General features: G+C 42.1%; 1 protein-coding gene across 1 annotated transcript in view; it reads right to left on the bottom strand.

The window, feature by feature from the left end:
* Ctps2 (CTP synthase 2) overlaps positions 1 to 7,866 on the bottom strand; it is a 122,242-nt gene that overhangs the window by 51,280 nt on the left and 63,096 nt on the right. The window lies entirely within an intron of this gene.

Here is a 7,866-nt window from a genome sequence, read left to right as displayed (position 1 = left end):
TCTGTATAGCCCCGGCTGTCCTGGAACTCACTCTGTAGACCAGGCTGGCCTCGAACTCAGAAATCCGCATGCCTCTGCTCCCAAGTGCTGGGATCAAAGGCGTGCACCACCACTGCCCGGCTGTTTGGAGGGTTCTTTGAGACACGGTCTCACTGTGCAGTTCTAGCTGTCCTAGAACTCACTATGTAGAATAAATAGGCTGGATTGAGCTTGCAGTGATTGGGCCTACCTATGCCTTCTGAATGCTGGTATTAAAGGCCTGTTTGACCACACCTAGCCATGTTGGGTGTTTAAGTTGTTAGATCAGATTGCAGTTGGGTAAGTCAACCTATTCTAATAGATTGCTCAGGTTTCTCACAGAAGATCCCTTACCCACCCCCTCCCCCAAGCACACATACACAGAGTCACATACAGCCCTAGAAGAATCTTTGACACCTGGAATTTCTTAAAGGAAGACTTTCTAAGAAAATATCTGATCTCATCAGTGCCTCCAGAAAATGTTTGGAGCCATCTAACCCCCGGGACCCAAGCAAGCTCCAAGATTCACTGAGGGAAAGGACTGGGGGAAACCGAATTATACCTCTGATTGGAAGGAGTGCTTGATTCTGAATTGCCCTTAACTCTTAGCATGTCTCCTCTCCTTTGGCTGGCTAAGGAGAGCTAGATTAAGTGTTACTCAAGGGAGGTGAGAAAAGGCAGCCTCCAGTTTAGGAAGCCAAACTGCTTCTAAATTGCCTGGCCCTTTGTGTATTTTCTAGGAAAAGGCAGGTAAGTTCACAAGAGCTGCCACAGACTCCAAAAAAGTTCTATGTATATTCAGATCCTCAGTTTCCATTTAAGTTCCATTCAAGTTCCAACTACAGCGATAAACTCCTCTGGGCTCTTGTCAGAGGTACACTATGACTCTTCAGGCAATTCACCCTAATCTATGATATAGGGTCCAACTACCTAAAGTCTTTGAAGGTAAATTGCTTTAGTTATCAGTGACTATGGTAATCAAGGAATATATTGTTCTGAACTATTGAGAATAGAGTAAAATTAACCAACTAAGAACAAGATGGGAGAGTGCTCAGCAATTAAGAGCATGGTTGCTCTTACAGAGGATCCAGGTTCTGTTCCCAGCACCCACATGGTAGCTCACAGACACCTTGCTTCCAGTACCAGGAGATCCGATGGCTTCTTCCAACTTCTGCAGGTATCAGACATGCATGTGGTGCATATACATACATGCAAGCAAAACAACCAGACACACGAAATATAAATAAATGTTTTTTTAGAAAAGGGTCAGGTACAGGGGCACACATTCTTTTTTAAAAAGAAGGAAAGAGAGAGAATTTTTAAAAGGGGGAGAGGAGCCGGGCAATGGTGGTGCACACCTTTAATCCCAGCACTTGGGAGGCAGAGGCAGAAGGATTTCTGAGTTCGAGGCCAGCCTGGTCTACAGAGTGAGTTCCAGGACAGCCAGGGCCATACAGAGAAACCCTGTCTCGAAAAAAAAAAAAAAGAAAGAAGAATAAGAAAAGAAAAGAAAAAAGGGGGAGAGGAAGCAAGCACCTTGATCTTGCTAAGCCATTTTGTCAGCCCTTCTTTTTTGTTGTTGTTTTCCTTCTTCCCTAGACTAGAGTATCACACACACCATAGGCAAACACTCTACCTCTGGGCTATATCCCCAGCCCTATTTCTAGTGATTTTCCAAGACTTTCTTGTGTATTAATTAAAAATAAAAACAAACAAATATGTGCTAGCTAGAAGAGAATGGGAGGAGTAACATAGGGCAGGTCTAGTGGTGTTTAGGGGGATTTGGGTTGGATATGATCAAGATGCATTGCATATATACATGTATGTTTGAAACTGTCAAAGAATTCTTTTCCTTCTTTTTTGTTTTTTTGTTTGTTGGTTTGGTTTGGTTTGGGGGTTGTTTTGTTTTGTTTTGTTTTTGAGACAGGGTTTCTCTGTGTAGCCCTGGATGTCCTAGAACTCATGCTGTAGACCAGGCTGGCCTCAAACTCAGAGATTTGCCTGCCTCTGCCTCTGCCTCCTGAGTGGTGAAAAAGCATGTACCACCACTGCCAGCCCACAGAATAAACTTTAAAAACCACTCTAAAGAAGAAGTGCTAGCTAACAGAGGAGTCACTGGAGAAGAAAGATGTTGAAGATGAAAGAGCAAGGGAACCAAGTGCAGAGTCTAAATCACACCCAGAGCAGCAGGGAAAGAAGAAATGTACAAAGAGAGGTTGCAAGAGTCACTAGGGAAGAAGGGATCAGGAGAGGCCTCTCTGGGCCTGGTTCAGAAGGCCTCATCCAGAGGCACGCAGAATGATGTCTCCTGGGAGCAATCATGCAGGAGCCTCTCTAGAAGCAGAAGGCTGAGGAAGTGTGGACAGAGAACACAGTGACTTTAGTCCTCAGACAACATGACAAGCTCTAAAGATGGTAGCTGGTGGGGCTGGAGAGATGGCTCAGTGGTTAAGAGCACTGACTGCTCTTCGGAAGGTCCTGAGTTCAAATGCGAGCAACCAACCACATGGTGGCTCACAACCATCCGTAATGAGATCTGATGCCCTCTACTGGTGTGTCTGAAGACAGCTACAGTGTACTTACATATAATAATAAATAAATCTTAAAAGAAAATGGTAGCTGGAGGCCTAAGATGTAGTTCAGTTGATAAAGCACTTCCCTAGTGTACAGGATTCGTTGGGTTTGAGTCTCAGCAGCACATAAAACAGGGCATGGCTATACTACACAGCAAGTTCAAGACTCACCAGAGCTACATGGCTACATGAGACCCTGTCTCAAAAAAAAGATAAAATGGTGAGGGGTAGGGGAGGGAGATGGCTACCGTAACCTAATTAAGTAACAAACAGAACCAAAAAGCCTAAGAGACTGAGAGGAACATGGTTTGAAAGCATGCTAATTTTATCACTGTCAAGTGGTTAGTAAACCTTAAGTGCCTTTAGATTCATCCCCAACATTTCCAAAATGCTACTTTTTGCATCTTAAAGGAAAAGGCTTCTTCCTTTACAAAAACCATTGCTATAGAACATGACTGGCTGTGATCTGATCCCCACATTCTGCCCTTTCTTGGAACAGAGCCATACAGGCTACAAAAAAAAAAAAAAAAAAAAAAAGAAAAAGAAAAAAAGAAAAGAAAAGAAAAGAAATCAATAAATTATAAAGCTTTTGGAAATGTAAAAGCACTACATAAAGATAAATATGGCACTAATTAACCTTAGCTAAGGTATTCTGCAACCTCGATAAAGGTGTAATGAGTTCAAGTCCTCAGTGGCCCAGAGTACCTGAAACCAAGTGTATGGAGGTCTGAGACTCTTACCAATGATGAAATTCCTTAATGGTGGGGTTTATGGGGCATAAAAGACCCTTCCCACCCCCCCATACTTCTCTTCTTCATTTAAAAAGTTACATTTCTTTATAGTGTGGTTCTGTGTGTGGGTGTTTGTGTGCCACGGCATGTGTGTAGAGGTCAGAGAACAACTTTCGGTAGTTGGTTCTCTCCTTCCACCATGTAACTACTGGGGGCAGAATTCAGGTGATCAGGCTTGGCGGCAAGCACCTTGATCTTGCTAAGCCATTTTGTCAGCCCTTCTTTTTTGTTGTTGTTTTCCTTTTTCCATGACCAGAGTGTCACACACACCTCAGGCAAACACTCTACCTCTGAGCCACATCCCCAGCCCTATTTCTAGTGATTTTCCCAGACTTTCTTGTGTGTTCCTCAAGTGTTCTGTACAAAGAGTCCCCAATCTGTTCTTGTCCTACTGTCCACTGGATTTTTTTTTGGAGGGAGGGGGTCCCCTTTTTTAAAGCCATATTATGATTTGGATTCTTTACCAGTCATGTTGAAGACATGCATGTAAATGGGAACCAGCTTTACATCATTAGGATGTTACCTAACACTGACTTGCTACCTGCTCCAGCAAAATCCAAGTGAAACCCTCCCCAGTGGCCCTCAGGTCTCACATCAAGCATGACCCCTAGCTAGCTGGACTCTCCTGATGGATCAAACCTGTACTTTCTACCTAAGCTACTCCAAGTCTAGGCTCCTCCACTCCTCACTCCCCCACTATACTGCCATACACAGACCACTTCTTCATTACATTTCTAAAGAGACTTACTCCCTACCTCACCACAGACCCCCATGATTTGGGGGCATCCTCCAATTCTCCTTATTGCCCTATAACCAATACATTAACCTCACCAAATAAATCACCTATATATTGTTTATTTCCCATACCTCCCCAAAGATGTCCACATTCTAGTTCTTGGAACCTAAGAACCTGTGACCTAAGAATTTACAAATGTGATTACGTTAAAGTTTCTGGGGATGAGGGAGTTGGACTTTCTTGCTGTGTCATGACATAAGCCAGAGAGAGGAGAGGCAGGCTGAACTCCTCATTTCTAAGGAATTCACTCTGTCATGGATGTTTATTCTGGGTTCTGAGTCTGAACCCACATAAGCATGTGGGACCCTGACAGAGGATGAAGAACAGAATCAGAGGTGAAAAAGTAGACATTACAGACAGACTGGAAGATGTTAAGCTCCTGACTTTCAGGATGGAGGGTGTATCCATGAACAAGCAGCCTCTAGAAGATGAAAAAATAAGCACTCTCTCCTGTAACTTCAGAAGGAACACAGCCTGTCAACCCACTTTAAACTGCTGACCTACAAGCCCAAAAGGGAGTAAGTCTGTGATGTTTCCAGGTACTGGCTAAGAAGTTATTAAAACAGCAACAGGAATCCGGTACTGTCCTGTTCGTATGTCTATAGACCAAAGGGAACACTATCTATTTCACAGTGTTGTTACAATGATTTCAGGAGGCTGTAGAAGTTGAGTGCCCACAGTTTAAAAAGAAAGCAAAACGAAAGCCCTGAGCAAGCACTGGCTCCTATGCAGAGGCCTCTGGGAACTCAGAACGGAAGACTAACACAGGCAGTAGATGCACACCCCAGGCAAAGTACAAAAGAAAGTAGAAATAGAAAGGAAAGCTGGAAGTAGAAAAGAAAAGGACCTCTGATAGGCCAGGCACCAAGTAAAAGCCAAGTAAGGGAGACAAGTACTCTGTCAATTTTAGGGACAACTAAAATTATCCTTTTAAATAAACTTTCTTAGAAAGGATGAGTTCAGGGTCTTTTAAATCTCAAAGTCAAAGATATCACACTATAGCATTTCACACCCACTTTGTTTTGTGGGGGCTTGGTCATAGATAAAACTAATTACTACAATTAGAAATTCAAAAAAAAAATTTAGAGACAAGGTCTCATGTGGTCCAGGTTGGCCTCAACCTCCTTATATGTAGCAAAGGAAGACCTTAAACTTCTGGTTCCCCTTCCTCTACCTCCCAAGCACCAGGATTGCAGGTGCGTACCACCATGTCTAGTTTATGGGGTGCTGGGGATAGGACTCAGGGCTTCATGCATGTTAAGCAAGCACTCTGCCAACTGAACTACATACCAAGCAAAAAGGAACTTTTTCCTCATGCATTCCATGCTACTGATTTTGAGCAGAAAACATGGCCACAGAAGCCACAGATGCCCAGAGCATTTGGTCTTCCTGAGGGAGTAAAAAAAAAATGAAGTCTGTCTGTCCAAAGATCAAGCCTCTCCATTTTTTCCATTACCAATCTTGTACCTGTCATTCTTTCCCATTCTGTCATTTCAGAACACACTCTTTTGAACACACCCTGCATTTATGGCATGTTTCCATACCCTGTTAGTTAATGTTTCATGGGACTATTAGTGGATTTCGTGTTTCTAACTGCCGGGTTACCCTCGCGCTTTGGAGTGCAAAGATAAAGAGAACAATAAGCCTTGAGAGATAACCACTAGGGGAGACAAACATGCAAAAGAATGAGGAGAATCACGGGGTGTTTTTCAAGTTCTGTCAGCACTTGCTACAAGCCTGAGTTCTGACAGGCAGCACTGGGCCACTTTAAGCAGAGATCTTCCCATGAAATGAGCAATGTAGGGCCTAAATGACTGCTGGCCTATACTATTTTAACACCGATCCTTAGAATGTATATATTATGAATTTTTATACTTCTACACATCATATATGGTACATGATATTATTTGAGAATGTTATATAAGACATATCATATAATCTATTCATATTTGGATTAGATGCAGTTTAAAACCATTTTTCAATATAAGCACAAAAAATATAATACCAACTCACCTCAGTTTTAGCTCCAAAATGATCATTTAAGAAAAGAGATAGTTTAAGGTAATATTTCAACAACTGAGGAGATTAAAATATAGGTTATGGTAATAGGCTGAGGTTATATAGAAAACAAGTTCTTGTCCTGAGGAATCAAAGGAGACATCAGCAGGAAAACCAGTGAAATTACACAACTCATTCTCAAATGACTGATGAGGAGGAAAAGTATTGGCCCCGGTAAAGGGAAAGCCTATGTGGAAATGTTACCAGGTAAAGGCTCTAATCAAAAGGTGTCCTTCTGTGTTATTCTCTCCACTTCACTTTAGATGTAAAACAAAACAAAAAAACCTTAAAGATGTTGGAGTAAGGCCATCAATCAAGATGACTAAGATACGAGAATCAGGAAGGAGTCCAAAGGTAGCCTGAAAAACATTGTGACTTGGGCTAAACAAAGAGATTCCATCTCAAAAACCAACAGCAACCCAAAAAAAGATGTTGGAGGAAAAACTATGATTAGTCACAAAAACTCACTTCCTCCCAGGAGACTAGAACTTACATGTAAAACAAACAAAGAAACAAACCAACCAAAACACTGGAAAATTTCTAAAACCCTTTTTAAAACATTGACCAAATCAGAGTCCTATTGTGTAAAATCATCAACTAAAACCAATGCCTGTTAGACATGGTAGCACACAGCTGCGATCTCAGCACTGCTGAAGCAGAAGTAGAGAGGTCAGGGATTCAAGGTCAGTCTTGGCCAGACTGGGCCATATGAAAGACCTGGTCTGTAAAAATCAACAAATAAATATAGAGTTTGGAGACAGAATTCAGTACATAAGAGCACTTCCTTGCATATGCACAAAGATCTGAGTTTGGATCCCAACACCCATGTCAGGCCTGGCAGTGCAAGTGCCTGTAATGACAGCACTATGAGGAAGGGGAACAGGTAGGTGGTTTATTGGGCTTGCTGGCCACCAACCAAGCACAGGTTCCATGGAGAGACCCTATCTCAAGGGAATAAGGTAGAAGACTGATCGTGCAGGATACCTGACATCCTGTAGATCTGTACATACATGTATACACATGTAGACACCACACACACACACACACACACACACACACAACAGACCTAACTGCCTACTGACAGTCTGACCTACAGTGCCAGTAACTCCAACAAGTAGGTTAGTACATAAGTCTGTACTAGAGTCAGATAAATTACAATGAAACAGCCAAAACCTATGGAATAATAAATGCTCAGAATAGACCAGAATCATGTAAGCAATACCACAGCATTTCATATTTGTTTTCCAATGTAAATAAGGTTCTAAAATTTTAGAAGTGAAAAAAGTACAGCCAAGTTTTCACGAGTTTTAGAATGATTTAACAAAATATATTTTGTTACAAACTGGAGAAATACAGCTGGGCATGGTGTCACAAACTGCTCATTCCAGCACAGGGGGCAGAAGGAGGCAGATCTCCGTGACTTCAAGGCTAGCTTGGTTTATATAGAAAGTCCGAGGCCAGCCAGGAAGAAGAGGAAGGGAAGGAGGAAGGGATATAAGTATAATGAGAGATAAAAAGGAGAGCTGAGAGCAATAATCAAAACAGAGAAAAAATGGTATGTTACTCAGAAATCACTTTGCCAAATAAAATGAGAAACTTCTATCTATCTTCCCATTTCTTCTTCTTCTTC

This window comes from Mastomys coucha, chromosome X (assembly GCF_008632895.1).
Source record: "Mastomys coucha isolate ucsf_1 chromosome X, UCSF_Mcou_1, whole genome shotgun sequence".
Lineage (NCBI taxonomy): Eukaryota > Metazoa > Chordata > Mammalia > Rodentia > Muridae > Mastomys > Mastomys coucha.
This window is presented reverse-complemented; position numbering and strand designations above follow the sequence as displayed.